This window comes from Mustela nigripes, chromosome 18 (assembly GCF_022355385.1).
Source record: "Mustela nigripes isolate SB6536 chromosome 18, MUSNIG.SB6536, whole genome shotgun sequence".
NCBI classification, from domain to species: domain Eukaryota; kingdom Metazoa; phylum Chordata; class Mammalia; order Carnivora; family Mustelidae; genus Mustela; species Mustela nigripes.
In genome coordinates this window covers 11,078,666-11,104,454 of record NC_081574.1, presented here as the reverse complement: position 1 = coordinate 11,104,454, position 25,789 = coordinate 11,078,666, and the positions used below count along the sequence as shown (strand labels likewise).

The following is a 25,789-nucleotide window of genomic DNA, read 5'->3' as shown; positions in this document are numbered from 1 at the left end:
GAGTCCCGTTACCATGGGCAGTATATTTGGTTTATTTTTCTTGTTTCCCTTATTTTCATAGGTAGGGATAAATCCACAGGAAGAAAATCGCACATGGATTGCCTTTATGTGATAAAACAACATCTACATGCTTGGACCGGACTGGGTATCAGAAACCCTTGTACTAACCCATCTTCGCTGTTCGGACTTTCGCTGAGTCTCTTCTTGCTCCGTTTCCTGATCAGAAATACAAATGCAATAATTCCTTCCAACCTTCCCAGAATCATTTGGCTAAAGTGCATGCAAATCTGTGACAAGTAACACATGATCAAAAATGTAAATTATTCTCCAGGTTTTGAAAGAAACGAAGAAAATATAAGGGGTTTGAGAACAGCACAGCAGAGATTTAAAAACAGAGAGGAAAATGTGTTTAGGTATTTCAGAAGAGGCCTGGATATCAATCATGTCTGCTTAAAGTTTTCTTTCTTTTTTTTTTCTTTCTTTTTTTTTTTTTTTTTTTTTTTTTTTTTTTTTTTTACAAGCAGTGAGAGAGGTGGGAGAGAGTAAGAGAATGTGAATGAGATGTCCTGTATGCATGTGTAAGTTTTACAGCATGTGTGCAGAGGAAGCAGCCTTATTTTTTTCATACTTTATAGAGCTTCCTGGAAAACACTTGGGTCTCGAATGATCCCCCAGGCCACAGAGATGATCATATTCCCTTACATTTAGGTGAAGCCATTACAGAAGCTTCTTAAAATGTAAATATTACCTAGGGAGGCTATTGAAGCATTTTCAGTTATTTAACTGTCCGATTACCCAGCAGAGTTTTAAGGGAAAGCATTACAAAAAAGGAGCGATTTCCTAAATAAGTGAATGAAAGAATAGGGCTCTAGTTCCAAGTTTCAGTAGATCATGAAGAAGAGGAAGGCCCTAGAGAGTAAACACCTTAAGTAGGGACACTTAGGATGCTAAGGAAGGAAAGTCAAGAAAGATGTCTGAAAAATCTATAAGGAGGCACTAAAATGAGAATATTTTGTGTTCCCCAGGGCCCACAGGCTAATCCCTAGAGAGGATGCATAGACACTACATAAAGAACATCTTTACCTGGGGTGGAGCAAGATACCATATCTTCATTTTCAAAATGTCAGTACCCTATGAGGTCAGGGCACCCAAAGTCAAAGTTTACAATCATGAAAGAATACGGAAAAATGTGCCATAAATTACCATTTTATCAGAGAGAGCAATAAGGAGTTTATCTGAGGCCGTGTGTCCATAACAAGAGATTTACTCCTAGAAGAAAGTCAAGAACTGACCAATTCCTTTCAGCATCTTTCCTACCGTCTTGGTACCACAGGTATTTGTATATCCAGCTTGAAAAATGATAGAAATATCTCAGAGAAGTTAAGGATCTTGCCTAAGAGATCACAGAGCTAGTAAGAGCTGAAGCTAGGTTTGTAAGTGAATTTTAATTGATCCTAAACCTGTGTTCTTTTTATCCCAGCATTTGTAGGGGGCAGGCAGGGGGAGAGGTGAGGGTTGGGAAATATTAGAAAATTGTGCACAAAAGCTATCAACAGTGGTAAGGCAGTCTGAACACTATGTAACTGCTATGTAACTGATGATATACTTGTGAAGATTAAATTTATACACAGACTTTGTTTAATTTCATCACCGCTTATGTCCCCTAGGGTATGGAAGACTGTGGATTATACCCTTGAAAATAGCTCCTGATAACTGATTTAACACATTTAGAGGCCCCAGCCATAAAATTCCAAGCTTTTAAAAGTAGTGAGTTTTTTTTCTCTTCAAAATGCACTTCTTTTATAACTCATTAACTCGACCTGAGGGTTAGTCTGTTGTACATCAGATTAATATGCCAACCTCTCCTGATCATAGACCTACAGACCATGTAAAGAAACAATGATTAGTCAAAGAAAAAAGTTACAATTTGTGAATTTACTGACGATAGCGACATAGTGGCACAGAGAGCCACTCTGTTACTACAACCCACAGCAGGGTTCAAATACCTCAAGGACAGTGTGTTGAACTTGATACCACACCCACAGAGCTGGGAGGGAAAACGCGTTGGTGGTCTACCAGCAAATACCAACTAGTGAGATACCGAACCAAGAGCAGGAATCAAGATCAGTGTTTGTTCCCTCTGGGAGCTGCGGGAGGGCGTCTTCTGAAGACCATACCGTGACTTGCTAAGGCAACACAGACAACACAGACTTGGAGAAAGGCAAGCTAAGAAACAAACCTGTGCTCCAATCATTTCTTATTACATAATGAAGATACTCTCTCCCGAAAAACGCAGTTTACTTTAAAATGGATTCTTGAAAATTTAAATATAAGGTTGAGTCAGCAAGAACCTTGAACTCCGGTTAAACCTAATATATCACCAGATTTTAAAATGCATATGTATTCAAGTAAACAATATATATGTTCTCATTGCCAAATGGGTTTTTATAGCAAAAACACATTGATACGATCATGCAACCTTTTATCAGTGAAACATTTTTAAACTTCAAAATGACCAAGCCATTCTCCGATCTCAGCCAACCAAGTCACAAAGACCGATAACAAAAAACTGCAGTCATACCCTAAGTGGCTGGTAATTTTTTTGAAAACTGTCCCAAACTATCTGGAAACTGAAACAAATGTGATCAACCTGAACTGTATTCTTTGTATTTTTCTTCAACAGGTGTTTTTCTTTTAAAAGCACCAGGTTAATTAATTATTCTTACAAAATAGAAAAATGTGCCCGTCTCTCCTTTTTACATAATGTCTGCACCATGGACAATAATCCAGAGCTTAAGATAATTAATACTATATATCCTTGCCTTTGAACAACACAGCTGTCAGCCATGGGGCTTTAAAATTAATAGGCTCTTCAAAGCTATAAATCAGAAACCATGATAACTTTATATAATATTTCTTAAAAGGCACTTACTTACCTTCTGGAAGAAAACACTTCTGGCAGCAAATTGCCTGTTAAAATAAAACACAGCATTTATTGGTATCCAGTAAAGAATATAAAGGTTGATAAATTGTTATACTTAGCACAATTATAGGGCAACTTTAAGAACTTTTCTTGATTTCATTTAGTTTCTTTCTTTCTTTCTTTTTTTTTTACTAAAAATTAAAAACCATCTCCTTGGTTGTAATAATTAAATGCCTTTCTGTTAAATGCATATGCACTGAAATCACAAAAGCTAATGAGTTTCATGTCTGAGAGCAAAATACAGAAATCACAGGGCACATTCTCCAGGTCATGGGGGTAGATGCCAGCACATTCCCTCACTGACTGTGAGAAGAAGCATGTGAATTCATGTCTAAACCAGGAGTTTTAAGGGCTAGGTGTCACAGAGGATTTCATCTCTACTAAATAAAAATAAAATACCATCGGGGAAAAGTTCCTCTGAATTGTGCTCTTTTCAAGTATTACCTTACTGACTTGAGTTCCGTGTGTACTTTTCACTGAACTACATTGAAGCCTGAGAGATTTTTATTTACGACACTTCATAAGTGTCACTGAGATAAAATGAAGTAAACTCCTCATTTGTGCAGTATGGAGAAAAGAAACAGACAGGTTTGAATCAATATAATATGTAATCCTAATCAGAGGCAAAGGAGTGATACGCAGGTAGCAGAAGAAACTCAATTGTTATTTCCTTCCTGGAGGACCTAAATTGGTTTTCTCAAAAGTGAAAATCAAAAATATGGAAAAATTTTCCTTGGGAATTCTGCTTCTTTGACACATTTCTTTCCCAACTGTCTACATATGTCACCAATGTAAATATCCAGATGCCTCAATTTACATGAAATACTTTAAAACGGAGTTTTATTGTAGCCTCAGAACAAGTAAAATGTAAAGCCTTGCAAAACTGATGAACATTTTGATACTAATTTGTAAACAGAGGTAGTTCCTGTGGTAAATTCATCTGAGTTCACTTGGGTGTGAAATTGTCAGGACAGAGAAATGACTTCTCAGTGTAGTCCCAAGACGGACTCTGTCATAAGAATTAGAAAGGGGGCGGAATGATCAGAGATGGACAAAGTACAGTCTCTTGCAGGTAGGCTGTTCTCCTGGGAAGACCTCTCCCGGCTGGCCCCTTGCTTTTTCTCCTGTCACTGTGGTGGCCCTATGGCAGCATGGGGCCAAGTCCCCTCTCTGAAGGAGCCCTCACACCAATTAAGGGCAAAACTGATTAAGAGTAAATGAAAGAATTAACCTAAAGTTTCACCTTACATACTGTCCATAGGCATGATTTCCAGATGTCTCTTTCTTTTGATATAAACAGAAGCATTCAGGATAAAAAGTATGATCAATCGCAGTTCTGCTAACTTTTAAAAAAATAAATAGTTCACTTCCCCCACTAACTACCCCCATAGATCAGTTTCCCTAATTTCTCATGACGCCACCATTTTAGCTTGCTGAAGGGCTTCCACAATTCTATTGCTTTTCATGCGATTTACCCCAACCCCAATCCGTTATCCACATATGCGCCAGAGTATTCCTTAAAAAAAAGAAAGAAAAGAAAAGAAGTAGGTATAAGCAAGTCTCAGCGCTTACTTAAAAATACTTTTTGCTGTTACCACTCATAGAGCAAATTTGAAAATCCTTGGCATGACTTCTAAGGCTTGTTCTGAATCCTACTGACTTCCCTGGTCTAATTTTTCACATCAGGTTCCTGTCTCCTCATACTACAGCCATGGGCTTTTTTTCCCCTCTTCCTCAAATTAGCCTCCCCTCTTTTGGTCTCTGGTCTCAAGGTCTTGGGACCTTGGCAAATGTGCAAGCAGATGAAACCCTTCATGTAACTCTTGACCTAACTTGTAGATCTCAAACATTCCTTCCTGAAAGTCTTCCCACAAATGCTGAACTGGGTCACTCTTACAATCTAGGAATTGTGGTTTGCTCAGTGTTCCCTTTTTTAGGTATTACAGGAGAAGTAGTGTTAAGCTCTGCTAAGCTCCCCTACAGATAAAGTAAACATAACATTTGTCATCTAACTGGGAGACTGTGAAACTAAAAGAAGGCAGTAAGCAGACTAGCTGTCCGTACAGGACATGCAATGCAGGATTGGTCTGAGCAAATCCAGGCATCTGGTCCACCACCCCACGGAGGGAAAGTCAGCACTTCTATGGGTGGTAACAAGTCTAAGGCTGTTCAAGTTTAACTGAGGGGACAACATGCAAGCGGTTCCTGAGCTTTCAAAGCCGAGGGTTACTCGTGCAACACGTTACATGAAGTAGAATGTGATGTTGCCTCAGAACTATTGTTTTCCTATACTAAACAACTATAAAAAAAATCTATAAACTTCTAAAAATCAAAACAACATCCTATAAACTTACAAGGTTATCAACAGCTGGACCACAGCCAAATCACAGCCACCAATTAAACGCTCACTGGGCTAATTTCTGGGCAAGCCAGAAACTGCCATTTTGCAGCCTCTGGATGAGTTCCTCTTTGCCATCAACACTTTCGCATTTGTCAGCTTATTCCTAAGGCAGGACTGCAACCACTGACAAGGGTTCCTCTGTTCCAATGTACTGATCATGGACTGGTTAGAGGGACCGTAGAATGGACTTCAGCATCTCTAAGACCTTCCCACCCTCTAGCCAGATCCACAAAACATCCTCTTCAATAATATTTCGGTGTGAGGTGCAGGCACAATTTTAGTCCAAGAAGAGTGGACTTGCTATCGGACAATTAGCTTTCAACTTTATTGTCCAGAGAGACAGGTAAGAACAAAAGTAAACATATGGACGTCTGGGTCCTTGAAACAGGCCACCTTTCTTTTTCTGTGTTTAGTACTCTGGTTGAGCTCGTCTTCTTTTATGTGTGTGTGTAACATCTACACACACATACAAACACACAGAAAGAGGGGCACCTGGTGGCTCCGTGGGTTAAGCCTCTGCCTTTGGCTCAGGTCATGGTCTCAGAGTTCTGGGATGGAGCCCTGCATTGGGCTCTCTGCTGAGCCGGGAGCCTGCTTCCCTCTCTCTCTGCCTACTTCTGATCTCTGTCTGTCAAATACATTTTTAAAAAAAATCTTTAAACACACACACACACACACACACAGAGAAAGAGACAGACAGAAGGTGGGAGGGAGGGGGAGAAAGAGAGAGGCACTTGCACCCCTGGCTTAGCAAGGTCATATATATTTTCCTTTTTTGTGGGTTGAAGTGATAGTATGAATCTTCAAGACTGAATGGGATTTAATCAGATAGTGGCAAACTGACAGATAAAGGCTAAAGACATGGGAAACCTGACAGCCTAGAGTATTACTAAGTAGATCACTTTGGACTAATTAGAAATTGGAGGAAGCCTTTGGAGGAAGACAGGACATAACGCTAAAGGTCCCAGATCCTTATGCCGTGCTAAGATGAGTCTACTTTTTTAAACTGAAGGATATAAATGATCTTAAAAAGGAACGTGGATAACATATTTTTGGTTTTGATAATCCGCATAGCAGTATGAACAATGGTTAGAGTGGCATGAAGCAGACCTGCTAAGAGACTTTGGCAGTAATTTAAAACTGAAATGGTGACAGATTTAACTGGGACAAAGGCAGTGAAGAGTGAAAGAAAGGACGAGATTTCCAAGGTACTTAAGAGCTAGAATTCATGTGGGAATGACCCACCTGGAGACAAATGTTACAGAGTATCTTTTCAATGTTTGGCTTGAGGGACTAAAACACCAGTTGACAAATTAGTGATCACAAAAGAAATTAAAAATAAAAGTGGAGAATGAGAGGAGAAGACAGTAAGTTTTCAGATTTTTAAAGCTTCAGAGTTTTGAAGTTCAACCGAAAAATGCAGTAGGCAACTCAACACTTCGAGATGCAGTGCTCTAAATTTGTAACTGAAGAAATCAAAATGAAGAAAGTTGAAATCTAAAGTTCAAACAGCGGCTTTGTGGTCAAAGAAGGGTTTTATTTTAATTTCTTTGACTCCAAATTCCATCCCCCTTGTAGAATTAGCTCTGCGGCGTTGTAAATTCAGGCCTAAATAACCACGATTTCTTCACTTACGATGCCTATGTACCTATCTCTTCGATTAGCTGAAATACTATAGAGTTAAGATTTAGTCAATAAAAGCAGAAATCCCTCAAATGAATGTTTTAGCTGACTTGGCACAGACCCTTTGAAACCTCATTATTGACCGGCAACCACCTAGACAAAAATAAATAAATAAATAAATAAATAAAATCTTAGGTAGACAGAGACGGCTGTGTGTGTGTGTGTGTGTGTGTGTGTGTCTATGGTTGTGCAGCTCTGCTCCACCATTCTACATTGATTTCACTTAGTTAGGAAACCAAAACCATGTTCATGTCTATGCTGCTAGGGACACTGGATACAGAGCAGGAAAAGAGACCAGATGGTCCTTAATGTTGAACCAGCTACCTAGGAAGACATTTACTCTAGGGGAAAAAAAAAAAAAAAAATCATTTCTGTTTCAGACTGGCATTCATTTCTGTTTCAGACTGGCTTCTCATATTCTTTTTTTTGTTTGTTTGTTTAGCACAAACACATTTCTTTACTAACCAAAGGAATGATCCTAATTAAATCAACACTTTGAAATAGTTGCATGTAAAATGTTTGTGATAAAGATAACTGAACACAGTAATGGAAAAAAAAAATCAGTATGGAGATTTGCTCACTGAACTGAGCTTGTTCATCCTCACCGCTAATTCCTATCCAAAACGATGAAGGAATTTTTACTCTACTTTTTCACAGACCCGAGTGCAGGTGACATTGTTCATGATGCATTCCACCACTAATTTCCCATTTTCCAATTTTCTTGGGATTGTGCTTTCCTTCCGTTCCCATTCCTGATGTTGAACCAAGGCGCCATCTGTGAAGCTGCAGACCGTCTGAGTTTTTCTGCCATCAGCTGTAGTTTCTTCAAACTTCTCTCCCAGGTTACATGAAAACTGGGCTGTTTTCAAAGTGCTCTCAGTTTTTATGATGAGGTTTTTGCCATCAGAAGAGACGATACAATCTGGTTTGGCCATTGCACCCACTTTTCGCAGAGACATTCCCACCCCTGCTTCCTTCATGTATGCGTCAAAGCCCTTGGTCTCCACTAAGCATCATCTTCCTACCAGCGGCTGAATGGTGGCCATGGTGGGCGCGGGCGGGTGGGCCGAGCGAACAGAGCAGAACGGGGCGTTGGGAGCTTGGCTTGCCTCTCATATTCTTTTAATGAAGATTTTTATTTGTGCATTTTGGTTGTCATGTGAATTTTTTGCTACTGAAAAGGTGGAATCTTAAACCTTTCATGAAAATGAGTACCCCTCCCTTGTGGTTATAGAAAACAAATGTATCCTTTAAATGAAAAGGACAATTAAAGGGGTTTTTGTTATCTTTCCATTCTTAAACTTTGCTGGTATTGATTTATTAGGATTGTTAATCATCACCAAACGTAAAAGATTATCTCAAATCAGAGCATGTCATGTCATGTCTATTTCCTCTTTGCTAGAAATGGACCATTGTGCTGCCAAGATACATTGTTAGAGCAATTTGTTTTCCTGGTTTTCACCCTCCCCCCCTCTACTATGCAGAGATATGTTAGTGTTTTCATCTGAAGTCTTGCGTTTTCAAAGGGGATAAGAAAAGAATTGGCCATGCATACAACAAAGCAGAAATATTTATCACTGAAGTTAGTGAAGGGTTGAGACATATTTAATTGTGTAGTGTATATAGCAATAAATCCGCTTGTGGAATTTTTAAAAAGTTGCATTAAGGAAGAAAGGATTTTGATACTTTAAAGGTATAAAGCCCTTTGGATTCAATTACATAGTATTTATCAAAAGTGAATGGATAGAGATTAAAGGTGTTAACTTTGCAGTCACACGGCCTGGGTTCAAAGGGACCTCAATATTTCTTACAGTGTGAACTTCAGCAAGTTACTTAACTCTCTCTGGCATAATGTCTTTCAATGTAAAAGAAGGAAAATAGTTATCACCACCTCCTGTGGATATTTTGAGAATTCAATGGGTTAATACATAATAAAGCATTTAGAATATGGCTTGGCACATAATCAGCCCTCAATATATGTTAGCTTTCATAATGAACTGATCAACCTATTGTTCTACTGTTTAGTATAATAATTACCAGTTGGTATTATAGAAGCTTCAGCTTTGCTAGTATAAATAGCATATTGCCTCAACTATCCTATACTCAGAACAAAATCAGATAGTAAGAAACAATATGAGTAGCAAATGTTTATCATAAATACCATGCCCAAAATCTGAACGATGTTGGCCATATAAACAGGAAAACTTCCACGTTTTGTCTGTTTGTTTAGGTCTAACATTTGGTGACAAATGATACAAAGATAAACAAGAATCCTTACCCTTAAGCAACCTGTGATCTAGTTGGAATATAAAGAAGAATAGATACAGTATTGGGAAACATTGGATTATTTCTGAGACAGTTACAAGGTGTGAAGTGGGGAATCACTTTTGTCAGAAAAACAAACTTCTGGAAAGAATTCCCCATGCTGTAGGATCTTACATGGGATCACCTTGTCATATAGCAATCTTTTTAACAGAATTATGAACTTTTGCCTTTCTACTAAGCTTTAGTATTAGGCTTTCTAACAGCTAATGGCTCATTTCTAATTATTTGCATTGCTGAAAGAGCCTCGTCAATGTAACCAATATTTTTTGAGTACAAACTAAAGTGAAACACAGGGCTACCCCATCATCAAAACTTGAGTGCCCTGAGAATGATGTAATGAACAAGTCATAAAAGACATAGAAGAGCCAACACAATCTTGAGAAAGAACAAAGCTGGAGGTATCATGCTCTCTGACTTCAAACTATATTACAAAGTTGTAAAATCAAAACACTATGCTATTGACATAAAAACAGACACATAGATCAATGAAACAGAATGGAGAGCCCACAAGCAAACCCACGCATATGTTCGATTTATTTATAGCAAAGCGCTAAGAATATACAACAGGGAAAAGACAGTCTCTTCAATCAACAGTGGTGGGAAAACTGGACAGCAACATACAAATAAATTATATTGGACCACTATCTTATACCATACACAAAAAGCAAGTCAAAATGAACTGAATACTTGAATGTAAGACCTGACACTATTAAAATCCTACAAGAAAGCAGAGATGGTGAGCTGCTTGATTCTGATTTTAGAGATGAGTTTTTGGATTGGGCAAACCGATAACAACAACAACAACAACAAAAAACCCAAGTGGGAATCTATCAAACCTCTGCATAGCAAAGGAAGCCATCGACAAAATAAAAAATCAACCTACCAAGTGGGAGCAAATAATTGCAAATGACACATCAGACAAAGAGTTACTATCTTACATAAATACAAATATATGCATAAATATTAAGAACAACAGCAAAAACTCACTAAAACTCAGGCAAAGGAGCTCAATGGGCATTGTTTCTGCAGGTAACACCCAGAAACTAACAGGCACATCAAAAGGTCCTCAACAGTGCTAATCATCAGGGAAATGCAAATCCAAACCACAATGAGATACCACCCCCCACCACTTAGAATGGATTACCAAAAAGGGTGTGTGGAGAGAACTGGTGCACTGCTGCTGGGAATGTTAAATTGAAGCAGTTACTATGGAAAACAGCATATAGGGTCTCACAAGATGAAAAACAGAAATCCCATATGACCCAGCAGTTCCACCTCTGAGTATTTATCCAAAGGAAACGCAACACTAACTTGAAAAAATATGTGCACCGCCACATTCACCGCAGCATTATTTACAGCATAATTTGTTGTAATGTACTAATAATTGTAACAATAATTACATCATGAATAATGTTACATTATCACAATAATACAATAAAAATACAATTGTGATTATAATAAATAATAATTTGATATTACAAATTAATAATTAAATAAAATTTAACATAAAATAATAAAAATACAGTAACAATCGTTGTAATAATGTAACATGATTTTCATGATATGGCAACAACCGAAGGGTCCACTGAGAGATGAATGGATAAAGAAAATGTATATAAATACAATGGAATATTATTCACCCACAACAAATCCATTAGAGAGCCATTTGTGATAACAAGGATTGACCTGGAGTTCAACAGACTAAGTGAAGTCATACAGAGAAAGACAAATACTGTATGATCTCATTTACACATGAAATTAAAAAAAAAAACACACACAAAACCAAAATCCAAAAATAAATAATGACTGAGTTCGTGGATACAGAGAACAAATTAGTGATTCCTAGAAGTTGGGGGTGGGTGAGGGGAAGTGTCAAAATAGGTGTGAGGGGTTAAAAAGTACAAACTTCTGGCTGTAAAATATGTCACAGGGATGTAATATACATGGTAACTATAATTAATACTGTGTTGATTATTTTAAATTTACAAAGAGTAGATCTTAAAAGTTTTCATGCCAAGAAAAGTAATTTGCAACTATGTATGGTGATGGATGCTGACTAGACTTAGTGTGTAACCATCTTTGCACGATATACAAATATCCAATCGTTACGTCTTAAACTAAAAACTAATACGTTATGTGTCAGTGACATCTAAATTTAAAAAGCTATTCAAAAGAACAAAGCAGTCTTAAGGACTTTACAATAAGTCAGGGAGGCACACAGGGCCAGTGTGGGAGAGCGAGGCCAGTTTGTTTCGTAGGGGCAGGAAAGACAGGAGACTTGATCTAAGATAGGAATGAAGGGCAAGCATGTCCAAGTCTAGGAGAGTCTAGCAGCAGAAAATACCAGGAATAAGGAAACACAAGAAAGAGAGCCTAAAGGAAGATTAAAGCGTTGCGATGTGTGAGAAAACCTTTCTCAGTGAGAAGGCTGGTGAATGAGGTCTGAGAAACACAGGATGACTTTTGACATAAGGGCCACTTTTCTTTTCTTTTTTTTTTAAAGATTTTATTTATTTGACAGAGAGAAACACAGCGAGAGAGGGAATGGGAGAAGGAGAAGCAGGCCTTCCGCCAAGCAGGCAGCCCGACACGGGGCTCGAACCCAGGACACCGGGATCAAGCCCTGAGCCCAAGGCAGACGCTTAATGACTGAGCCACCCAGGTGCCCCATAAGGGCCCCTTTTAACTATAAAGGGGCAACACGGGGGTTTGGGAGAAAGAAGGAGAGGATCCAGTTGATGTTTTTAACAATCATTCTTCAACTGCTTTGTGAATCGCTAGCACAGTCCCGCAGAGAAGCCAGGGGAGCAGTGGAAACGTTACTGAAACAGACCAAACACGAAAAGGCTGAAGGGTCGGGCGTGGTGGCTAGAAAGAAGATGGACAGAAATGGAGGAAGCCGGAATCGAGCTTACAGGTAGAACTCACCAGACTTGCTGGCAGATGAGACTGAGGACAAGACAGGAATTCAGTACCATTCCTAGGTCTCAGGAAAGCAAGATAAATTGCGCTGCCACCTATGAAAAGGGGATTGAGGGACACCTGGGTGACTCAGTCTGCTAAGGATCTCACTCCCGATTTCCGCTCAGATCATGGTCTTGGGGCAGTGAGATGGAGCCCTGCGTCAGCCTCTATGCAAAGAGGACCCTGCTTAGGATTCTCTTTCCCCTCTGCTCCTCCCTCCCTGCACACCTGTACTTTCTAAATCCCTAAAAGAGAGGGGAAAAAAAAAAAGAAGAAGAAGAAGAGGGGGATTGAGTGAGAGCAGAAAACCATAACTGGGAAAGGAAAAAAAAAAGATCTGTATTTGGCCATATCAAGTGGGAGAAACACAGTGGCATTAAGGGGGTAATGTTGCATACAGGTTTCTAGAAGAGAGTGTCTACAGGCTACAGGGTTTTCACGCACAACACTGTTCACATGGATGCTGGATATTTCTTTGATGCAGGGGCTGTCTTAGGCATGTGTGCATGGCAGGATGGTTCACGACATCTCTTGCCTTTATCTACTGGATGACAGCGTATGGCTACCCAGTTGTAACAGTCAAACATGTCTCCAGGCACTGCCTAACAGCACGCAGCAAGGGGGGTGGTGGTGCCAAATTGCTCTGGGCTGAGGCTCGCATGGCAGGAGATGAACATTTAGATGTGAAAAGGACGACAGGATTTGATACCAGGGACATGGCTGATCTCACCATGGAAAAAGAAAATAAGAGTACAAGACTCACCCTAGAGACTCCAAAATTAGAAAGTGAGAAAGATCCAGCAAAGATAACGATTAGGCAGGAATTAAACCTGATGTGCATGGTAGGTTGGAATCCTAGAAGTGTTGCCAGCAGAAGAGAGTGAGCATATGTGGCTCATATGAAAGAGCTTGACTAGGTAAACAAGGACAGAAATATAATCACTGGCAGATCTATGTCTAAGAGAACCAGCCTATAAAAGTCACGAGGCAGGCTCAATCTGGAAATTTCTATCATTTTACATTATCTTGGCAGGACATTTGCTTGGACAAGAGTCCGACAGGTGATAGGAATTGATGGTCGGTCCTTCCTCAATGTAATTAGCTGAGATTGAAGTTTGTAACCCAAGGGGCCAGGGGCAGATAAGGCTGGCTGCTAAGGCTCTTCCCTTGAATTGGCACAGAGGGTAAAGGCACCTCCAGGATGCCCCGAGCTCCCTCCTGTCCTCCACCCTCTCTGAATTGGAATGTTTTTCAAACGTGTCCGATGTCCAGGTTGCTGCTCCTCAAAGCCAGACTGCAGAAAAGAGCAATGCTCCCGAGAGGAACGTTATTATGGGGTAAAAGGAGTCTGGGCCAGTAAATAGGTCTGGAAGGACCTTAAGGAGTCAGACAGGTCTTGGAAGCCAATATTAGAACGTTCCTGGTCTGCCGCTCTCATCCTATAAGCATGTAGGGAGGTGGTGCTATGTGTGTGTGAAACAAATGAGTTTCCAAAAAACCTCTAGTCTCAAGATTTAGGAAGGGACAGAGGAAGCTTTGTCTGACCACCCCCCCCCCCCCAAGACCCAGAGACCTACACTGAAGTAGAGCACAAGGCCAGTGGGAGAGGAAAGCCTTGTCAGACTGTCACGAGGTAGGTTGGTAGCAATGACAGCTTGGCCAGTGGCCAAGCCGACGCACAGTAGAACTGGTACAGACTTTCAGCTCCATCATGACTAATCATGACCCTAAAGGCCAGGGAGCATCAACAAGGAATAGCCTCTGTAAGCGGCGTGTTCGCAGATGGCCAGGAGCTAGGAGATTATAAAGTTTGAAAAATTCAGTCACAAAAGACCTTTTGAATGTGTAAAACGTATTTCTTTCTCCTGTCGAGCTAAATGTGCCTGGTCCAGGGACGTACAGACATCTTTTTAATTGCTCTTGACAAATTATTTTTTTAAAGAATGCATAACCCCATTAGGGAAGAGTGTCGATTTCCGTAAATTGTCACCAGCTCTAGATGTGAAAGCTTCCTAATGGTGACTACCTGATGGGTTAAAAAACATGTTCCCTCACTGTTGGCTCTAATTTGTATCTCATATTCACTATTCATCTCATGTTCACTATTTTCACATAGGTCACTTGTATTTCCTTTTCTGAAAATTGCCCATGCATGCTTTTTTTTTTTTTTTTCTGACTCTTGGTCTATTTCATATTCATTTGTAGAAATTCTTTATATTAGCGTCATTGAGCTTTGTCTTATTTCAAAATATCTTATCATTGAATACAGGTGTATTACTCCAAAACAGTTCACACATCCCCACAAATCATGGACACATGCCTGCTACCCCTGCTGGAAAGACTGAAAAACAGACAATATCTTGGTCAAAATTGAGGAAGGCAACACCTGAAAAGGACTGAAATCCCTGTTACTAAAACAGGTGGGGGTTTCAATCATTAAGATAAAGGTTATTGTGATGATTCATTTTTGAAGAACAGGGTTGGCAAAAATACATACATACATACATACATACATATATAAATAAATAAGCCGGTCACTTTAGAGTAAGGATCTAGCTCACCAATCCTCTGCTTTCAAAGACACCTGGATCTTTCTAAACTGTCCTAATGTGTTTCTTCATTTAAGGTAATTTTCCCAAACACAGTGTGTTCCGTGGAGTACTGTGTGTTAAGTGTGGGCGGTCTGTGGCCAATTATATTTGGCAATGCCTTTTCACAAAATGTTTTTATTGAAAGATTTCACAGAGAAATCCTAATGTTCATTATGAAACCAAATAAAACTTGAATGTGCAGAATTCCCCAAATTGTTGGACTATGGTCCTTTGAGATTTCTTTTCAAACTACACCACCAGAGCTGGTATTCATAAAATAAAATGTTTATAAATGCTAACTAGGAGATAGCCACATGCTCCCTTGAAAATTAAAGGCTTTTCTTGTATATTTGCCTTAGTAATGCCACCTTGTCACCACATATCATTCAGATAGATACTAGAACAAACCTTGCCTAAAACTACCAGTGGAAATTTTTGAGAAGATGCATAAAAATCAACAGAAGGTTTGCACTGAGTTGAAAGAAAGTAAATGCTGTGAGAAGCTAGTTGTAGAGTGGTTTTGTGTATATGAGTGTGTGTGTGTGTGTGTGTGTGTGTGTGTGTGTATTTACTCTATCTCCATGAAGATGGTAAAAAGTAATTTTTTTAAAGATTATTTATTTATTTGAGAGAGAGAGACAGAGAGAGAGAACAAGTGGATGGGGGACGGGCAGAGGGAGAAGCAGACTCCCTGCTGAACAGGCACCCCCGCCCCCCTTCCTGGAGCTTAATCCTAGGACTCCGGGATCATGACCTGAGTTGAAGGCAGATGCTTAACAACAGAGCCACCCAGGTGTCCCAAAAGCCACTCTTAAAGAATATATAAAGTGTTATGTATAGAAAGATGATAATTTAATTTGTTGAGAAGCCTGCACTCAACTGAGTAAAAACAGAACACTATGTTTTAAGGTATTTTAGTATTTTTGCATATAGTTATGATAGAGTAAAATTTTAAGGGAAAGTACAATGTAGGTCTTTTATTTTAACAAATTCAGGATCTACCTAGGACTCTTGTTCTGAAATCTAGTTTTAAAATTACTTTCATTTTTGCCCACTTAAAATGTACATGTATGAAAAGGGATCAAATTACAAGGGACTAGTATGACTGAGAGAATCATCATAAATCACTTGTATTGACATGACTTGTTCACTGTCCATTTAATTAGTAGGTACTACTGAAAAACTATATCATGGAAAATTATTCACTTCTGGTTTCCTAAGCTTGCCACTTTACCTGTAGCTTCCAGTAATTACTGGTTCTTACACTCTTCGGCACATACAAACATTTCTTCTAAAAAGTAGGATTAGGCATTGCCTACGAAATTATTGCCAGCATCTGAGAAACTGAAGTAAATGCTTCCCCAAATAGCATTTCCAATGTATAATGCTGAAATCAGACTTTTTTTTTCTTTTTTCTTTTTTTTTATTGAAAGTGCCTCAAGTTGTTGGCTCCTTTCCCATCGGCCACTTTGTAACTGCGAATATGACAACATGACGGTGATTCACAGATGCCAAAATAGGACGAGCAGAGCAAATCTGTGTTCCAGATACGATAAGGGGAGAAAAGCGGAACTCTCGGCCCCAGGTGATTTCCATGAAGGCACCTATGTACAGCGGGGCTCGCTATCTAGACCGTGCAGCCGCCAAATCTAATAACCTGAGCAGGAGAGAAACACATCGAAAAATGCAAATGGATGAAAAAATAAAGCTGGGTTCCATAGGAACATCTTAAGCAGATTGGAGAGATGTATGTTTGGAAAGCATCAGCCTCAGCCCTGGAAAAGGTCTTTTACTGTATGCAACACATTTTGGGCTAGAACTGAGGACATACGTCAACCTTATGAATGCTTTAGAAAATTCCGCCTCCGACCCACCAACCTTATAAACAATGTGATATTAAGTGAATAACAGCTTGTTCCTTGTTTTTATCATAATATTTAGAAACTTATTTTAAATGTACGTGTGCTTTATGGTTTAGAGGCTACAGTAACATCATCGGAACAGAAAAAAAAAACCAATAGATTGTGAACTTGTAGCTCAGAAAGGGCAGCTACACATTCATATAAACCTCTTTTGCCATCTTGCACTGCAGCATTTGGGACTAACGGAATCATGAAGTTTACAAGCCTGGTTTTACTGTTTGTACGTATAGACTTCGGTATATTCTACTCATATATGCTGTTTTCTGCTGAGTGATTGGCAACTTAACTCATGTAAGCTCATTTATGGTCAGAATTTATACTCAAAATCAATCTTTTCCCTGCCAAACCTAGAATAGGCATTATAAAACACAATATAATATAGATATTAGGGCATTTTTACTAGATTGATGAGAAAATTAAAGGCATATTTATGTCAGGTTATGAGTCTAAATATATTGTTCAAAATCAAATTTGTAAGTAAGAAAAAAAGGCAATGTTTCCTCTGTTTCCGAACTAATTGACATTATTTGGATGTATCTGAACACTGAAAGCAACAGTGGTATTTGTGAAAATTATATAGTACAAGAAAAGAAAAAGTATTTTTTCTTTGAAAAAGAAAAGCACAGAACCTTTCTCAGTTGGCTTTCAAGAAATGTTCCGTGTCATTCTACATGGCAAGCTGTATGTACGTTGAGAAGTTACTTAGAGATGGTAAGCTCTCAGAGAAGGAGCCTGTTGGCCATTGTGGTGAAAAAACATGTAACAGGGGCGCCTGAGTGGCTCAGTCAGTTGAGCATCTGCCTTTGGTTCAGGTCACGATCCTGAGTCTCCAGATCAAGCCCCGCTGTGGGCTCCCTGCTCGGCATGGAGTCTGCTTCTGCCTCTGCCCCTCCCTCTGCCCACACTCTCCTGCGTGCTCTCTCTCTCAAATAAATATTTTTTTAAAAAAATTTAGATAAGAGTTAAAAAAAATAATGAAAGCACTTAACACAGCACCAAATCCATAGTACATGCTAATAAGTATTTTGGGATAAATTAATTAATGGATAAGTAACTGGGGTCAATTCAGAAAACCAGGCCCTAATCAAAACGTTTTACATCATATCCGAGCCTAGAAATTAATATAAAAATATAATTCTATCCTAAGCCTAACTGTATAAATTCACCTTAAAAATTTATGGCAGTGGGGCGCCTGGGTGGCTCAGTGGGTTAAAGCCGCTGCCTTCAGCTCAGGTCATGATCCCAGGGTCCTGAGATCAAGCCCCGCATCGGGCTCTCCACTCAGCAGGGAGCCTGCTTCCTCCTCTCTCTCTGCCTGCCTCTCTGCCTACTTGTGATCTCTGCCTGTCAAATAAATAAATAAAATCTTAAAACAAATGTATGGCACTGAATTACTCAAAATATTCCTCTTTTCTTTCTTTCTTTCACTTGTAATATGGTACGCAGGGGGAAAAAAGACCCAATCAGATACCATACTTTCAAGAGCAGTTTCAAAAAATATTTGAATTCTAACATACAGCGTTGCTTCTTCACAGCAACTCTAGGGAAAAAGACTTGCCCACCTGCCCAACTGTGTCTCTTCTCAACCAACACGGCCTCCAGAGCTGAGAAAACATCCACATAATCCCCATAATAAGATCTTCAGTTAAACACCTATTGATCCTCACTTTACATGCTTCTGATAGCATGTTTCTATCCTTTTTAAAAATTTTTTAAAAATATTTTATTTATTTATTTGACAGAGAGAGAGATCCCAAGTAGGCAGCGAGGCAGGCAGAGAGAGAGGAGGAAGCAGGCTCCCCGCTGAGCAGAGAGCCCGATGCGGGGCTCGATCCCAGGACCCTGAGACCATGACCTGAGCTGAAGGCAGCGGCTTAACCCACTGAGCCAAATAGGTGGCCCTGATAGCAATGCTTCTATTTTTACAGAATGTTTACTGGGTTCTAAATTACACAAGTTCTATGCAGGGATCATCTCATCGAGGTAAGCCCTACCAACATCCCCATTATACACGTAAGAAAATATAGGCTCAGATAGCTAGGGAATTTATGTAAGGTCAAAAAATTAGGAAGTCATGAAACAGGGCATTTAATGAACATTTAGGGAAAAAACATTCAGTCAGTGTCTCTCAGCTAGACAGAAGAACTATTATAAAGGAGCTGGAAGTCAAGAGAAGTAAATTTAGGGACTAAAAGAACGTTCGGTGGGTTTCTGAATTTTAAGTCGATCACAGCTCCAAAGAAATATTGGAATGAAGGGAGGAAACCAGGTAGCACAGCACTGAGCAGTTCATGCGCTCGGAGAAGGCAGAGATAACAGTTCCATTAGTGTCTTTAAAAAGGAAAGAAATAAATTGCATTATGTGACGAGGCTAAAGGATAGATTCGGTAACAAGAAGAATGACGTAAGTGTTGTTTTCAGCCTGAGAGGGAGTGGCCCGTAGCAGAGAGTTGGACTGGGGAGACAAGCTCCCTGGGGTGGAGGGTAGGGAGCCATCTACAGACTCATCGGAAAGCCTTCTGCTGACTCAGCATCAGTCTGGGGGACCCGTAGATTTTCATACCCATCTCCACAGAAAACACTGGTGTTGCCTGTAGTCTAAAATAATTAGCTATATTCATTACAGACATATTAAGTAACACAGGATTGTCAAGATGTATGGGCAACTGCATGGTGATCACGGGGGCTGTTCTGGGACTGGGGAGCAGAAATGAGGGACTTAGCCCTGGCCTCCGGAGACTTGGAGTCTAGCAGACGAGAAAGGGAAGATGTGCTTCTGTACACGATCAAGTCAGTGCTCTCAGATCATAAGAGGGAGACCTAAGCCAGTGGCTGGAGAGGAAGGCTTTCCAAAAAGTAGTAACTGGAACTGAATATTGAAGTTGAATTTTAATAACTTAAAAGGAGCTACACCTGTCTTAGGATATATGCATACAGGTTTGATATAGGATATTATCACTGCTAGGTTTCAGAACCATAATCTCTCAAAGAATATCAGACTGAAATCATAATTCTAAGCAATAGAAAGGTTTAAAAATACTTCATTTGAGTATCTCTAGACATTGATTTGTGCGGTCTTTTCCAAATAGAGAATTACTTAGAAATTACAAAAATCAAAATCATATTGTTTAATATCTGGTTGTACTACTATTTTTGAGAATCAAAATTACAATGACAAAATTTCAGTGAACACGGTATCATATTAAGATGCATTGGGGCAAATGTTTTAATAGGTCAACATAAAACGATAATAACAGCAGAAACTGTCCAACATCTATTCCTCACAACATCCAACTTGGCTAATGTTTTTGCCATCTTACAAATAAAGACACTGAGGCATTAGGATATTCATAGACTGGTCTTTCTAACACAAAAGGAGATTTAATAACAACTCTATTAAGGGCAATACAGAATTTATCATCACGAAACTTGCAAAGTTGATAAGGGACAAATGAAATATCAATGGATGAACAAAAGCTATCTTAATACTAATATTCAGTATTCAAAATATCAAAAATACAGATAAAATAACGAAGACTTAATTCTAAATGCAAATACGTAAAAGCTATTAACGTATATAGCTCATAATGAAAGGACCAAAATGTACAAAGTAGCAGGCCATCATAACACAAAATCCTCAAGTATCATGTTGAAAAAGGTTTTATTATTATTTTTTTGAAGTACTTGTTGTTAAGATCTACATCTCATCATGAGATATGGACTTTTAACATTAATAAAATAGGTATATTAATAAAACAAAGGATGTCATCAATATATAAAACTAATATTTAACATCTTAATATTAGTTATGCCAAGGTGGCCCAGAGAAAGAAAGTAAAGGTGTGGAAATAAGTCTATGTCCAAAATTAACACTTTGTGAGAGCTTCTCCTTTGATTAGATTTGTAGCATAATTATTTTGTAAGTAAATAAAGGGGTAGATCTCTCTCTTTTTTTTTTCTTTTTCTTTTTCCCCTTCCTCTCTTCCCCACGAATCTCTCTTCTCTTTTCCCTTTTTATTCTGTGAAAGCGTGTGTTCCTTCCATGAATCTAAAAAGAATGCCTGAAACCGAAAACTTCGTACAACAGTGAATATTAAAAAACTGCTCCTACGGGATGCTTCGGCTAAATTTCACCTTTGGCTACAATGTTATAAAATCTAATATTAAAATGATCACAGCGAGCAAATATGCAGAGGGGAGAACTAGTATACTGTTTAAGGGAAATAATTAAGATACAGATATTGGGACTAGAGCATCCTGAATGCCAAAGAATTTTCAATTTTATTCAAAACACAGTAGGACGCCAGTGAAGGTTTTCGAGCTCCGTGATATGGCCAATGTCATGTGTTGGAAAGAGAAGTCTGACAGCAGTGCTTGGATCCTTCAGGAAGGAGAAAATCTAGGAACCAGGAAATTATTTAGGAAGCCCATTAAGCAGTGTACAAAATAGTGCATGTATCTATCATTAGTGATCAAAATCAGATTTATAATGTTTCTATTGCTTTGCATATTAATCATTTCAACATTTTGCCTACTATCATTGTTTATGATACTAGGCATTAATTATGCCTTGAGTCATAGGATCATAGGAATTTAAGAAGGTATCTTAGGGAATAATCGAGTGAGGCATATTTAGAACAAAAATATCCCTCAGAGGTTCAAAGGGAGAGGGGGAGAGAGAGAGAAAGAGAAGGCAAGAAAGACAGAGGGAGAGAGAGACTGTCAGCATCCTGTGAAAACTTGCCTTCTGCGCTGAAAAATTACCCGCCAGTGAATTGCCTTCAGGCTGCATTTTCAGAAATTATATTCTAGTAGTGGTCAATTTTTCAACTCGAAGGGTGATATTTCTCTCCATAAATTTGATTCCTCGTCAATATTTCTTATGTATAATATGATCTAGGTATTTCACAGTTAAAAATAACCAAGGTTAAAATGCCTCATAAATACCCAGTATCATTAAACATTGGCCACATAAGGTGAGTGCCGGTACTGGGCTGTTGGGTTAAGTGTGTTATAGACCTACTTGTCATTCTTTCTTCTTAGACAATTCAACAAATAAACAGTGAAGCCCATTATTTACAGTTCCCACTGTCAGAAGCTGCCATTCTTAGCCCTATCCCAATAGGAGAATGTGCTAGTTATTTCTAGCAGGGGGACGGGGCTGCTTTTTATAATGCCAAAAACATGCTATAATTACAGTGAAGACCATCGCATCCAGAGAGATGATAAAGATATGAATGGTGAAGTATAGGTTCATTCCAAGCTCATGTTTATTTCTTGAGAATATAGCCCTCACATGTTTAATAACCCTGTGCCCTTCCCCCCACCCCCACGATATGACAAATCAAATCCACTGAAACTAGATTCCAGCATGGAGCTCTGTACAACAGGCGTGCCCTGGCATGGTGTGAGATGCTGATACAACCTGACTTACAGGCACCGGGTATCTGAGAGCGGTCCATTCTCAGCTCTCCAATTCGCTTCCTCAACTCAGGGGCAATCATTCATTCTGGTGACTTCAATCACGGTGCCTCTGCTTGAAGGGACTTGAGTCTCCAATACGGACTTTTTCACAGAGGTCCTCATTCACAACTTAATATGAAGTATTTAATTTGTTGCTACGGCTTTGAACTCAAACTCTTGTCCACTGCTGAATTCATTCTCCACCCCCGCCATGGCTAGATCCTTCCTCAGGGCTACCCACAAGGCACTGGGGTGACTGGTGATACCGAGAAACTTGGAACCACTGGCAACCCTGGTCTTATCAGCACCCAAGACCAGAGCATTCTTTTTTGAGTCCTCCCTTTGGCAGATGCTCTTGGATGCGCTTCTACCTAGGTTGCCAGGTTAAGGGTGGACTTCTTTACCCCAGATGACCACGAGAGCCTTCTAGCTGTCTTCTTGGCCTCCTGTCTTTCCCTGCCTGTCCACCCTGCTGGCTGCAAGGGCACACAGAACCCCACGCTTATCACGACTCCCCTTCTCAAGAACCCGACACGGCTGCCTTTGTCCTTGCTTTGTTGGCAGATGTACCCACGAAAGGACTTACTCAAGAGAAAGGGCTTGTGTAAATCCATGAATTTAAACGTGTTATGAATTATGACTTATCACAAACATTCTACATGAAGTCAAAAGAAAAAATACTAACAACCATTCCTAAATTAATCTTTCAAGCTTTTTACACCTGTGGATTATTCTGCTTAAAGGTATTTTGCCAGATAAAAATTTTTCCACTTAGACCTACCCATGATATGCCACTCGGAAATGACTGTCAAAAATAAAAAATTGAGGGGACAGAGATTTTTCAACAGAGAAAAATCTGTGTGAATGGTAGAAACTTTATCCATTTACTTTCCCTCGTGAACTAAATTCCTTTTTAAGTGACACCTAAATATTAATTTACTTTTAGTCTCGATGCTTTATATGCAATCAATATTGTAAAGACAGTCCAGCTCAAGGGCTCTGTTCACTTTTATTTATGAACAGAATATACATGCATGCCTGATATATGCATCACCTGTAACATTTTTTCTGGATAATAGCTTCTGTCCTCTAAGGAGATTTTATCTATATGATAACAATAATCAACCTTTCCTGAACATGTAATTATGTGCAAATATTGTACCCTGATTTATCGACAGTATCTTATTTAAACGTCACCATACTAGGTGAGGTTTAATAGATGTGAAAATTGAGGCTTACGGAGCTTAACTTGCCAAAAAAAAAAAAACCACACATGAGTAAATTTCCAAATGAGAATTTGGACTTCAAAGGCCAGGAATATAATCTCCATGCAATACTGTCTAACTATGATGCAGATAGTATGACATTTATCTTAATTACAGAAAACTATATATATGTATATATATATATATATATATATATATATATATATATATGCTGTCCCATTTACTTGTCATATATGAGCTTGAGGAAAGAATAGTGCTATTAATATTTAGTTTCAACATAATCTAAGATCTACATATCAACCAGCCCAATCACTATTGAATAGAATTAATTACACTTTGGGTTAGTGTACACAATACCTACTCTTCTGGGTAGAAATAGAATATCTCATAGATTAAGTATATTGCATCTTAATATTTTACAAAAATATTTTAAAAGATTTCATTTACATAACACCAAAAATTGCATTTTAAATGGTGTGGACCATTTTTTTTTTTCTGTAAAAGGCAGTGGTTAAGTGCATATTAAAGGCAACAGCCTAATGACGCTGGAACAATGACTATAATCTTTTTGTGCCTCATTTTCTCCGTGTGCACCACAGGACTGACAAGAGTAAAATGTTTGCTTAAGTCTGATAGGAAAATTAAATCAATTAATGCATACAAAAGCACGTAGGTCACTGCCTAACATGTTGTTAACACTAAATGCTAGCTATTATCATTACTTACATGTAATACAACCGTTTTCAAACATTCTGGTGTCAAATGGGTCTTATTTTCATCTTTTTTTGCTCTTAAAATGGACAACGTCAAAAGCTTATGCTTATGTGGGTTATAGCTATTGTATGTATTACTAAAGACTAAAATTGAGACGATTAAAAATATTAACCTGAATTACTAATAACCCTAGACATGCTGACAAATGTTCATGACAAAGTAATATTTTTCAAGTTCAACATAGTGAAGAGAATGCCATTATTTTGTATTTTTTCCAATCAACTTTTTCCTTGGGATACCACAATCATACAGCATCTCATAAACTCGCTGGACTCTAGTGGATGAAAAAGGCAAATCCTGTCTTAGCTGTTTCACTGGATACAGCTTGGAGCCCCAAGATTCCCTGAAAGGAGATGGAGGAACCCTAGGGCTTCGCAGTGAGAAGTGATGCTTCACAGAAAATCTTGTCCTCCAGCGGGCTGATTCTCTGGGAGTGAAATTGTAGCGACTGCTTTAACTCAAGGACTATGAACACTAACGGTTAATGCCAAGTTCTTCCGTATGTATCCAGTATTGCCTTCGCCAAGGTTTGGGCATGGAATATTGTTTACTTTGGAAAAAAATATGGTTTTCTACCCATTAGGACAAGAAAAAAAAAAAAAAAAACAAGTACCCTTTCCTTCTCAACAGCTATGGGACCATTCTGCCATGCTGCACTCACCGGTGTGGGGGAAAGGTATGGGAACCTGCATTCATACCTGCCTCCAACACTTCTCCAGGCTGAGGCTATGGCCAGAGATGATCCTTCCAAATTAGATATCTGGGCATGTCCCAGCATGTTTAAACTCTTCTTGTCCGCAGGATAAAATTGCAACTGCTCAACACCATAGGGCGGCACTAAATGCATTGCCCTCCAGCTTACCTTTCCCGTCTCAGTTTTCTTTTTTAAATTTTTTATTTTTTATAAACATATAATATATTTTTATCCCCAGGGGTACAGGTCTGTGAATCGCCAGGTTTACATACTTCACAGCACTCACCAGAGCACATACCCTCTCCAATGTCCACAACCCCACCCCTTTTCTCCCAACACCCCTCCCCCCAGCAACCCTCAGTTTGTTTTGTGTGATTAAGAGTCACTTATGGTTTGTCTCCCTCCCAATCCCATCTTGTTTCATTTATTCTTCTCCTACCCCCTTAACCCCCCATGTTGCATCTCCACTTCCTCATAACAGGGAGATCATATCATAGTTGTCTTTCTCCGATTGACTTATTTCGCTAAGCATGATATGTTCTAGTTCCATCCACATTGTCGTAAATGGCAAGATTTCATTTCTTTTGATGGCTGCATAGCATTCCATTGTGTATATATACCACATCTTCTTGATCCATTCATCTGTTGATGGACATCTAGGTTCTTTCCATGGTTTGGCTATTGTGGACATTGCTGCTATAAACATTCAGGTGCACGTGCCCCTTCAGATCACTACGTTTGTGTCTTTAGGGTAAATACCCAG

The 25,789-nt window shown here is 39.0% G+C and overlaps 1 long non-coding RNA gene and 1 pseudogene across 1 annotated transcript in view; both read right to left on the bottom strand.

The window, feature by feature from the left end:
- LOC132006409 (uncharacterized) overlaps positions 1-25,789 on the bottom strand; it is a 720,934-nt gene that overhangs the window by 258,791 nt on the left and 436,354 nt on the right. Inside the window, exon 3 of the long non-coding RNA XR_009401089.1 lies at positions 2,937-2,970. This is a non-coding gene — a long non-coding RNA (uncharacterized LOC132006409). The remainder of the gene's footprint in view (positions 1-2,936; positions 2,971-25,789) is intronic.
- Positions 7,549-8,113, bottom strand: LOC132006513 (fatty acid-binding protein 5-like; annotated as a pseudogene).